Source organism: Vicia villosa, linkage group LG2 (assembly GCF_029867415.1).
Source record: "Vicia villosa cultivar HV-30 ecotype Madison, WI linkage group LG2, Vvil1.0, whole genome shotgun sequence".
Taxonomy (NCBI): Eukaryota; Viridiplantae; Streptophyta; class Magnoliopsida; order Fabales; family Fabaceae; genus Vicia; species Vicia villosa.
In genome coordinates this window covers 99828564-99840922 of record NC_081181.1, presented here as the reverse complement: position 1 = coordinate 99840922, position 12359 = coordinate 99828564, and the positions used below count along the sequence as shown (strand labels likewise).

At 33.2% G+C, this 12359-nt stretch overlaps 1 pseudogene; it reads left to right on the top strand.

The window, feature by feature from the left end:
- The first annotated feature begins 507 nt into the window (after nt 1-507).
- LOC131649655 (triacylglycerol lipase OBL1-like) lies at nt 508-1453 on the top strand (annotated as a pseudogene).
- Nucleotides 1454-12359: the final 10906 nt, after the last annotated feature.

Genomic DNA, 12359 nt, shown 5'->3' with positions numbered 1-12359 from the left:
CTAATCTTAATTAATTGTCCAATTGCATGAAGTTTATAAGAATTAGTTCTATTTATGCACATGTGGTTTTAGTTTTTTTTTAGCTTCAAAGAGTGGTAGAGTCAAAGTTCATTTATAATTATGCTCTTGTTGTATGCATGGTGTTCTAACTGTTCTCTATTTTCGGTGGACTTATTTGGTGTTTTGATGAAGAACTTTTTAATGCCAAACTAGGAAAATATGTTTATAAGCTTAAGTTTTCAGCATAAGTTGTGGTCAATATTTTTCCTTTAATATGTTCTTCAACTGATATTGACAAGTGGAAAACAAGAATAATTGTTTATGTTGTTTCATAGATGAAACTTGTTGACACATGCTTTAGTGCTTCTCAATAATTCAAGCATGCATTATGTTGATTTCTTAAATATTAAGCTTTATGTTGTTTCAAGAATAATTGTTTATGTTGTTTCATAGATGAAACTTGTTGACACATGCTTTAGTGCTTCTCAATAATTGTTTATGTTGTTTATGTTGCTGGTTATTATTAAAGATACAAAATCTGAACCCAATTTGATTCTGGTTGCATTTAGAGGAACAATTCCATTTGATGCTGAGCAATGGAAAACAGACATAGATATCTCATGGTTTGACATACCTAACGTGGGCAAGATACATGGTGGGTTCATGAAAGCATTAGGCCTTTTAAAGAACCGTGGATGGCCCAAAGAGATAGACGAAAGAGGTGTGTATCGTTATGCTTACTACACAATTAGAGAGGAGCATAGAGCAGTATTGAGGGAAAATGAGGATGCAAAATTCATATTGACAGGGCATAGTTTGGGAGGAGCATTGGCTAATTTGTTTATTGCTGTGCTTATATTCCATGAGGAAGAATGGTTGTTAGAAAAGTTAGAAGGTGTTTATACATTTGGGCAGCCAAGAGTAGGAGACCAGAAGTTTGGGGAGTTCATGAAAAGCAAGATGAAAATGTATGATGTTAAGTGTTTTAGATATGTTTACTGTAATGATTTGGTTCCTAGGGTTCCTTATGATGATCAATCCCTCTTTTATAAGCACTTCAGCCCTTGCCTCTATTACAATAGCTTGTACCAAGGGAAGGTATGAAATGTGAATATTGATTATGTTATTTTATGTGTTACATTTATAGTCTAATTGAGTGGTCTTTTATGCATTGAAATACAGGTTCTAGAGGAGGAGCCAAACAAGAATTATTACTCTCTGTTATGGGTGATACCCAAGGTGTTGAATGCAGTTTGGGAGGTGATTAGAGGTTTCCTACTACCTTTTTTTTATAGGTAAAGACTATAAACAGAATTGGTTCATGGTGATGTTCAGGTTTGTTGGATTGACATTCCCAGGAGTACTAGCTCATTTCCCTACAGATTATGTCACTTCTGTCCGTTTGGGATCCTTCGACGAACATCCAAAGCTTCAAGATTTCAAAGATGACTAATGTCAATGCTTTCATAACCAGCAACTGAACCCATGCATTTCAATTTGATTTGGCTGAATATGAGTATTTGTTTTTGGCAGTTTGTTTGGATGGAACATTGCCTGCTTATCATTTCGACCGTGGATTCGGATTGGGAGCAAACAGCTGGCTTGTTAATTTAGAGGTATCTCATGATCTTTCATATTGTTATATAATATTTTGTATTATCATAATATTTTGACATTTGTTGCTCAATGTATATTTCTGGTCGAAAATATTGGTTCCTATATATTACCGTGACCAATAATATAACTGTCTTTCTGGAGTAATTGTAAACAGGGGGTGGTCACTGTGCTTTGGCATTATGTACATGTTTGCTAGTTTGAATATTCCTATTTCTGTTGCAGAAGACATGTTATTTGGTTTTGGTGAAGTAACAAAGGTTTAGTACCTTCACAAACTCCAAAGTCAGTCTTTATATAGTACATGCTTATGGATTATGCCAAGTTTGAATATTATCTTTAAACGAGTGGTGTATATTACGTCATAGGCATGACATTTTTATTACATATGGCATCCCTCTCTAAGAGACTAGCGCTACACCATATGAATCCATTGACCATACTTTGATAATTAAGTGACAATAAAATTAGTAATGATAATAAAATTCATATAGAATTCGTAGAGTGGAAATGGGCAAAGCCTGAAGATGTTATTGAGCAGGTTGGTTACAAAATCTTGACTCGTAATGAGTATTTTGTTTTTTTTTCATTTGGAAGACTAATCATGAGGCTAATAATCGATTACAGGCTGTAGACTACAAGAGACCTTCTCAAGAGCTTGTAGCTATTGATCTGCATAACCTGGAATGGAGGTTTCGACACATTTACAGGGGTATGTCGCTTTTAGTATTTCACATTATAGTACACTGCCAGCTGACTGCACATTTAAAGGGCCAGTTCTTCAGATTTCATCATATCTGTTAATTATTTCTTATATTATATTCAACAAATGGACCAGATGGAGTGCAACTTTGAAGCTTTTATTCAAGAACTTGAGCAGAGTCAAAGGCAGATGATGGCTGAGTTGTAGAATCTCAGAAATGAACATTCAACTTTTATATGAATCTCAGAGAAAAGTTGGAGATTTTTTCTCAACTTGCCTATATGAATTTCAGAGCAAAGTTGGGGATTTCTTCTCAAAATCCAACTATTCCGGGAGAGGACGAAGCTAGTAGTCCACTAATGAAAGTGATCAAACAAATGAAGATGGCGTCGATGAATTAGATGAAGAAAACCTTAGAAAAAATTCTGATTTGTACTGTTTTTCTTGTTGACTTGGTGTATTTTTTTTAACTTGGGTGGACAAATGATCATTAGTAGCTTGGTTATTTGACTAATTTTTAGTAATCTGATTATGTAGTACTTGTTATTAACTTTGAAGCATTTTTTATAGTAACAAGTTGTTATATAAAATTGTCTTATTTAAATTCAAAGTATTTTAAATTTTAATTTTTATATTATGGTTATTTTAGTATAAAATTTATAATATTTCAAAATTAAAAATTCATTTTTTAAGATTAAAATTTTCTGCGGATTTAACTGCGGATTTGAATTTGCTGCGGATTTAGCTGCGGATAGTTTCCTGCGGAATTAGCTGCGGAATCACCTGCGGAACTTCCTGCCGAAAATATTACCCACGAAGGTTTTAGCTGGGGACGCAAAACCGCAGGAAAATCCGCAGGTAACGTGTTCCTGCGGAAATAAAGCTTAAATCCGCAGGAAATTCGAATATTTCTAGTAGTGTATTTTAAGAGTAAGAACCAGGAATTAAGAAGACATTGAATGATTGACAATCAATTACAGTTAAGTGCTAATAGAATTTAACACATAAGTATAAAAGTAATGACCTAGTTTAACACTATATGCTTTTTACGTCAAAATTATACATATTAACCGGATAAAGAGTGTGTTTTCTCCTTTTATTAGCATGATGTTTTTCTCTCTTTTCACATTGTAGTTCTACTTCATAACACCTAAAGAGAGGCCAGACAAAATGTGTGACTGTCGAAATCGATTTGTTGAGTTTGAAAGTTATTCATTTGGAAATATAAATAAAATAAAAATTGAAATATCACACAAGCTATAAAAACAAATAATACTAATGAGATAAGGCTTACAAACCCAAATGTTGCATCACCCCATTAGAATACAACATTGGCTACATGCATGTTGCAAGTGAACCATAATAAAATCTATCCATAAAATATTCAATAGAGAAAAACTTCAAAATAAATAGAGGATTAAATTGAACTCATATGACACCTAAGAGCATACACATCGGTGGTAGCATTGTGTTTTTAAGCCACCATGTGTCAGAAAATATTATTATTTAAAATAAATTGGACCAAATTTCTAAACCACCGTTGCCAAAGAAAACCATTGTAGCTTAAAATAATTGTGAGACAAGTGGGACCCAATTTAGAATTTTAAGTGAGTGGTATGGATGTTTGGAAAACTTAGTAAAGTGGTAAAAGTATAAAAAAATATAATAAATTAAGTAGGGTCCATTTATACCACTAACTTGAGTAGCATGGATGTGGATGCTCTAACTGGCACCTAAACAAAAAGGTACATAGTAGCACCCAACTAAAATAACAAAAGATACTTAAAAATAACAACACCTAACTAAAAATTCACTTGCCATACAAAGTAGGGAAATAACCAGCAAGACCCTCCGTGACAAAGTAAAGTATTAAAGTCTCACAACTTAGAACCTCATTCTGCACAGTTCAAAAAATTAATTCTTAATTCTTATTGTTTGAAATTTTTAATTTGTTAAATTATTTCATTGCTTTACCTTACATAAAACATTGAGTAGCAATATGTCAAAACATTGAATAAGCATGCTATAACAATCCAGTGAATGACCAGAAAATATTATTCCAATTCTTATAGTTTGCTTAGCATTCTATAACAAAATTACACCAATAAGCCGCTGATATAAATTTCTACAATGGAGAAGAAAATTATCAAAACGCTAGCAAGTAGTAACGATCACAAATAAGAGTGACACCACACGCCTTCAAGAGGTTGAGCTAGCTTTCAGTTTTGTGGAGACATCATTTCTTTCTTTCGGTTGAGCTAGCCTGTCAATTTAGATTAGATATTCATCAGAGCATTTTCAATCATTATAGTATAAGTTAGTAAATATGTTATATAAGCAATAGAATATTTTAGCAATTTTTTCTTTCAAAACCTACACATATAACCAATATTTAAGACAAAAATTTGAAGTTATACAAAAGTTAAAGTACATACTTAGTATTACAAGATTGATTGGAACATAAAAAATAGTACCACAAAGTTGGCTCCCAGTTTTGTTGAAGATGGTGTGAATCCTTTCTTTCTGTTTCTACTTTTCTTCCACTAGATAGATATAGGGGGAGTGGGCCGCCTTCTATTAATATTTTGTTTTATTATTATAATAATATGTCTAAAAATTGGTGAGAAAAGAAATCTATCACAAGAAATAGCCCGAAGTCCTTGTCGAATCAGAAAACCTTCCGGACATGCTTTGGTTCCTATCACCATCAACTGAAGAACTACTTGTCTCAATTGCTGCTTTGAAATTTCTGGTGTGTGGTAGGCTATTAATGAAGGTGATACTGAATGAGCAGATGCCGAATTACTTTGACACAGCTGAACATCATATCCTGCAAAGTCCCTATCACAATACATTAGTTTCTACAAAAGTCTCTTAACAATTCTTTATAGTTTCTCCTGCTTATTTCCGAGGTCCGACTAGTTTTGCTACGCGTTTCTAATCCGTTCTTTCAAAACATTGGACGTCAATCTAACGTAAAGAGTTTTGACTGTGAAAGTAACTCTAAGACAATAAGATCGATCTCAGTAACAAACACTAATGCTAAATTCTCAAATTAGTCGAAAAACTTATAAATCATTAAAATGGAAAGGATACACTTATCTGAGTAACAACTATTGTGATCTAGAAATGACCATCATCTTTGAATCGTGTCTGGTAGTGGAATTTTGTTTTCTCCGGGAAGATTAAGTCTATTTGATGCTAAGACTACCCTAATGGTTTATCCGACTCATAAACCCCTCTTATGTCAGACCCAACAAGGCTCGGTATTATTGAATCTCCTCTCTACCCCATACAGATACGAGTTGGTTTTCGAGATCATAGTCGTCATGGATAGAATTTTGACGAGTTACAATCCTTTTGGCTTAACCATCGAAGGCGATAGACTCATAGAAAAAGTCATAAACATTATTTGTAAAACATATCGACAAGGACCTCAAGAGCATAAGCCAAGCCTAAATTATGAATTACCCTGCCATATTCACAAAATACCCAAAACTGATGAAGGAATTTATAACTTCTAATTTATAACATTTCACCAGCTATCCGCAAGTGACTAACAATATAATGCACAAGTTAACCGCAAGTGACTAACAATAATGCACAAGCTAACTGCAAGTGACTAACAACAATGCACAAGCTAACTGCAAGTGACTAACAACCTTTAAGACATACTAGTCCTAAACTTCCCAAACTACTGACAAACAGGTCTCTTAAGGAACAATCAAACAACTGTTTGAATAAGAGTTTGTTTACAGATAAATGCTTCTACACAAGTTGAATGTAAATGATATTTCAGATTCTAGACTTAAGAGAATGAAGCTATGAACAGTCTTTCAAGAATGGATATGATTGTGAATTGGCAGCTTCCTCTTTGAGTCTTCAAGCCTTTATATAGCCAATATAATATTATATCCGTTGGAGGGCAGTTCTGGAATTTCCAAAAGTTTGGCGGCTTGAACGTAGTGGGAGACAAGATAGTACGCAACGCCTGTCCTTTCACAATAATGGAACGAAACATGCGTCTGTACCTCTTCTATTCTTCTTGAACTTTAGAGGCTGACAACATGAGTTGGAAGAAAGAAAATAAGAATTTGGGTCTCCAGAACTTCAAGTCTTTAGAGTCTTCAGAACCACGTCTTCATAGTCTTCTGCATTTGGTCTTCAGTATCCTTTGTCTTCAGAAAAATGAACCTTCAGAGCTTCAAGTCTTCAGAGTCTTCAGAACTGCGTCTTCAAAGTCTTTCAGCACTTGGTCTTTAGATTGGTTTCTTCATACTTCGTATCAGAGTGGCAACTTTAGATGCTTCTGAAGCGTTTTGCTACTGTTAATCAGAACTTGTGTAGCGCAGATGTGGAACTTATTATCTTCTGATGTATTGGTCACGCCTTTCATTAGATTCAGAACCTGTTTGTTAAAAGTTCAAAGCAACAAATATTATAGTTCAAAAAAATTTCATGCAAACATACTCATTGTTATCATCAAAACTCAGAGATATATTGCAGAACCAAATCTTGTTCTAACAATCTCCCCCTTTTTGATGATGACAAAACTATGTATTTTGATGACCCAATTTTGTAAATAATCAGAGAAAAAGTTTCATAATAGAGAGTAATAAATACTTATCATGAGTTTAAGATTTGATAAAGATCAAATATCTTGATTATGAACCATTTTGGGTCACTCTCCCGGTTCTAATAGATTAGATATTAAGATCTTTTAGAGTCTTGATAAGTGAGATCTTTCATTTTTAGATCCTATTTTCCACTCTCATTTCAGCATCTGATTTCAATCAGAGTTCATGATATCCTAAAAAAACAAAATCATTTCTAACATAGCAGAGGTTAGAAAATGTGAGCAGTTTCATTTCAGGAATTTGATTATTAATTGTAGCGGTGAAATTGGTGAGACTAAGGCCATGGGAAGACCTAGCTCATTTTAAACAGAGTCTCCACCGCGCTTTATTTTTTCCAAGAGGAATGGGTGAAAGAGCGAATAAAACCCATAGAAGTTTTTAAAATCAAAACTAATAAACTTATCAGAGCTCTGGCTACAGAGGGTTTGTTATACAAGGGGAAGGTTTTAAGCACCCCTCATATCCATGGTACTCCATGGGAACCTCTTTGAAATATTGTTTCTTTTGTTTATATTTTGTACATACATTTTGAAAATCACATGTGAAAAACTTGTTTAAATAGATTGTGGGGATGAGAAAAGAATGTTTTAAAAGTGAGCTCGGTAAGACATCGCATATCAGGCCTACATACCCTTCTTAAAGAAGAAGGAAGTCAGAGTTTTTGTAGTTCCTCTTAAAAGGAAAATAAAAGGGGGGCCAAAGTGGTCAAAATCTTTTTGGGTGTTAAGCTTTACCAATACTTAACAAAACATTTTTTGAAAAAGGATTAGGCTTTAAAATACCTAATAAGTTTAAAAGGTTAGGCTTTAAAATACTTAACAATTTTAAAACAAAAGGAACCAAGCTTTAAAATACAAGGTCAATGGGTTAGGAGAAGTTTCACCGGGAATAATTCTTCTCTTAACATCAAGGTTTAAAACAAAAAGACCAAGCTTTAACAATACAAGGTCAATGGACTAAGAATAGTTTCACCGGGAATAATTCTATTCTTTAGTACCAAGGTTTCAAAATAAAATGGTTTGGTTAAGCTTTAACAATACAAAACCATTTTAAAAGACAAGGTAAAAACTTTAACAATACTTTTAAACACAAGATAAAAGAGATTGGAAAGGGAGTTTGAGTACCTTGACAATTTTAGTCAATATCATTCCCATCCTTTTGGACAAAAACAACAAACTTAAGCAATCAACAATGGACACCTCAAGTGTGTGTGTGTGTGTGTGTGTGTGTGTGTGTGTGTGTGTGTGTGTGTGTGTGTGTGTGTGTGTGTGATATCATGTGACACAAGAACAAACAAGTGAGTAAGATAACCAACAAATAAGAGAGATGGATGTATCTAAACCCTTGGATTCAAACTCATGTATTAATGATGAATGATTGATATGATGAATAAACATGGGGTTAGATAAACAACACATATGAGAAATTAATAAGATGATGGTTAAAATAACAATTAAGTACAAAAGAAGGATTAAATCAACAAGTATGTACAAGATAACTAACTTAATTAATCATGGATAAACAAAGATCAACATGTTTCTTTTTGGGTTAGGCTTTTAAACCTAGGGTTTTTGAATTAGAGTTTTCAAATTAGGGTTTAAACATAAACACCTAACCCTAATTGATTTTAATTGTTAAATACCAATTTCTTTAAGAGAAATGGTCTAAGGATACATGAAGAGGTCAAATACATCCTATTATAACCCTAAACAAATATTTACAAAACATTCATAAAGTTCTATAAAAGAAAAAATCAAAACAAAATGATTTTTAGTTAATTTTTTAATAAAAAAGACATATTTTTTATTTAATTTTTAAATGATGAAATAATAAATATTTTTGGTATTTTTTAACAAGGTATGAAAATACACAAAGTAAATAAATCACACAAAAAAAGGGATTAAAAACATTAATTTTCCTATTTTTTATGATTTTTTGAAGTTTAATAAAAAAAGTGATAAAACAAGTAATAAAAATTAATACTTTGGTCTTGTGAGGGTTTGAACTCAGGACCTTCAAGTCATGGACTCAAAACTTATCCACTAAGCCAAGCGCCAATCCTTGTCATTAGGCCCATCCCAGTTCATAAAATATCAAAACAAGTAGGAAAATGTGAAAAAATAAAAGAAGCAAAAGGTTTGGGGAGAGGGGGATTCGAACCCCAGACCCTAGGGATAGGCTAGGTACAAGTGTGATGGTCAGTTGTGCTGTTACGATGTAGTCAACAAGGAATGCATACCACTCAATATATTTTAAAAAAACACGCGCCATATTTTAAATTCAAAAACTCAATAACTTCATCTTCTTCGTAGAACAAGAAAAAGAACAACAATGGCTTGATTTCTGACTTTGCCAAAACTTAATCAAATTTGAAAATTCAAGACCCTAACATGCTCAAAATTAACACACGAATTCAATCATATAACTCTCATAAATTTATTCAAACTGAAACATGCGAATTTCTCAAAAAAGACTAAGAACCCTAAAATTTCAAATCAAAATTAAATGCTTAAATCAAATAATTAAGCCCCAAAAGTTTAGGGCTATTACTCCCTACATGTTTCTGAACAAAATGGTATCAAGAACTGCAAGGAATAGTGCTTAAAGAAGTATGCTCGATTTCTATAAATGTACCTCTGAAAATGAGGATCAAACTCTTGCTTGGAGTGATTCTGGAAGTGTTACAACTATCTGGACACCTTCAGGGTCCTTCAAAGAAGCTTTTAGAGTGCTCACAATGCTTTGATCACCCCAGCAAATCCAAACTCGATTTCACCTACACAAGGAAAAAGTTATGGCTGGAACTATAGATTCCAGGTGTTACAGATCCAAAATAGGTATTTGAATAGCTTCTAAATGATTTTTAGAAGGTATCTAACACGAAAGGCCTAAAAACACATGAGTCAAACTGATTTTAACAAGTTTGGTTCAAGGAAGTGCTTTACGGGAGTTTTGAAAAGTGATTTATGACTCAAGGCTTTTGGTAAGTGTTTGAGGGTTATGGATAGTTTCTATATGTGATATAGAAGCTATTTGAAAGGTTAATTTGGATGGTAAGTGTTTGGTTTAGATTTTGGAAGGTTAGGACCTTAAAAGGACCTTTAATAGAGGTTGAAAGGTGATTTTTGGTTAGAGGTGTTTGGGAAGTGTTTGGAGGTGATCAACAACTTTTAAATGATGTATGGAAGTTTTTGGAAGTGTTGGTTTACTTCCAGAAACTTTCTAACTCAAAATGACTTGAAAAATGGAAATGACACAAAATGAGAAGTTTGGAATCAAGGGTGACTTGGAGAAATTTTGTGTGTTTGATCAAGGGAGTGATACCCTCTATTTATAGGCATGAATTATGGTTTGTGGAGGGAAAAAACTCAGAGTTTTAAGTTCCCATGTGACTTTGGTACCATCTTGCTTGTTTGTGAAGAAATGAGATTTTTGGTTTTCCCATGGAAGGTACAATGCTTTAAGCATGCTTGGGAGACTTTGATCTGATCTTAGAGAGGTTGCTTGTGGAATTTGAAATTCTTTTGATGCAGAAGAAACATTGTAGTGGCTCAAGAAAAGAGTTGTTGTGATTAAAGCCTCTTTTTCAAAATGGAAGTGTGATCTTTATACCATTAATGGAATGATCACTTGGATAATTTCTTAAACACTTGGATCATATCTCAAAAGCAAGTGTAATATACTGATTATGGTGCTTGGAACAAGTTAAAGGGGCTGAAAGCAAGGAATCTTTCAAATTTGAACAAGTTTGGTTCATAACTTCTTCATCTTCATTCTTGAATTCAAGTGTTCATGGTGCCTTCTTCACAAAATCATATCTCATTGATCAAGCCATGAATTTTCATGCTAGTGATCTCTTTGGAAATTCCTTGCTACATGCTTCAATCCAATTGTTGAAAGTTTCCCCAAACTCTTTTTTGGATTATGGAGAAAAAAGACCTTAAAGTTAAGAAAAAACTAGGTGAAAACACTTAGAATTTTAAGTCTTTTTAACATAATCCTTGTTAATCCAAAATCTCTCAAAATAATCACTTTTAGCCAAAAGTTGCATTGTGATAAGTTGTTTGTTTTGTCAAGGTCTACAACTTTCATGTTTGGAGATTTTTGAGTTTGTAGGCAAAATTTGAAGTTCCCCAAATTAGGTTAAAAATCACTTAAAACCATAATTTTGACTTTTGTTGACTTTTTGATTTTTGATGAATTATTTGAATTTTATTTGATAAAATGTCTTCAATATCCATACGATGATGATTTGGATCCTTAAAAGTCCATAGTTGAACATTTTCTCAAAAGTAAAAGGTTGACTTGCACAGTTGACTTTTTCCAAATGAACTGCAGTTTTGTGATTTTCATAGGAATCAAGGTCTCCTCTTCAATTGAATGATGGTAATGGATTATAATGTTGATTTTTATGTCCTTGAATCATAGTTTGAGTCTTGGAACGATGTCCTGATTAAAAGTTAACCCTCCAGTGGAATTAGGTCAAAAACCCTAATTGGAGCCTCTGGTGAATTTGAAGTTGATTGATCTTGCATTGAGCCATCTTTGGACTTTGATATTTATTAGAGAATCCTTTGAATCATAGAAGAATTTTGAATTCCTTTGGGGGCCTCAAAACCCTAATTTGCCCAATATCTTCCTGATCAGTCTCCTATCTTGGGACACAAGCAACAAACAACAATTTTTTGTATTTTCTTTTGTTAGCAAATGATAAATGCATGATGATTATGACAATAATTATGATCCTAATATTTAAGATATGGTGGTATCTCAGTGGTCAAAAATTGGGGTACAACATTAATCATCAAAATTTTAACTTCAGATATTACTCCCCCTTTCTGTCATGATCAAAAAGTTTAATTATGTGTGAAAAATATAAAACATAGGAACAAGAAATATTAGAAGGAAATAATTTGATAGATAGTCAAAAGGATTTTTAAATATTAGAGGGAAAATCATAGAATGAGTAATAAGACAAATAAGATCATAGGGTTTAGCCAGCAAAAGGAAAAATAAAAATCTTAGAATCTAAGATCCGGATGAAGAAGGAGAAGGCAGTCTGGCAAGCATCATCTACATCATGTTCTGAAGATTTTTGTTGACAATCTTTTGCTCAGAGATGCTTTTTTCTAAATTTAGTTTGTTCTTCTCTGATTTCACCAATAGCTTGTTCTAAGTGTATGATGACAGGATCAGTAGAAGAGACACCAATTGCAGCAGCTTCAGCTTCCTTTGCCTTTGCTTCAGCTTCTTTGGCCAATTTTTCTTCTTCTTTTTCGTAGCCTTGCTTCTTCAACATCTTGAAGAGCTTTGGTTTCTTCTGCTTTTTGCTTAGCAGCAAGTAGATTAAAGAGTCTGATCCTTTCCTTCTTTTCATCTTCTTTTTCTTTCACCAACTGAACACT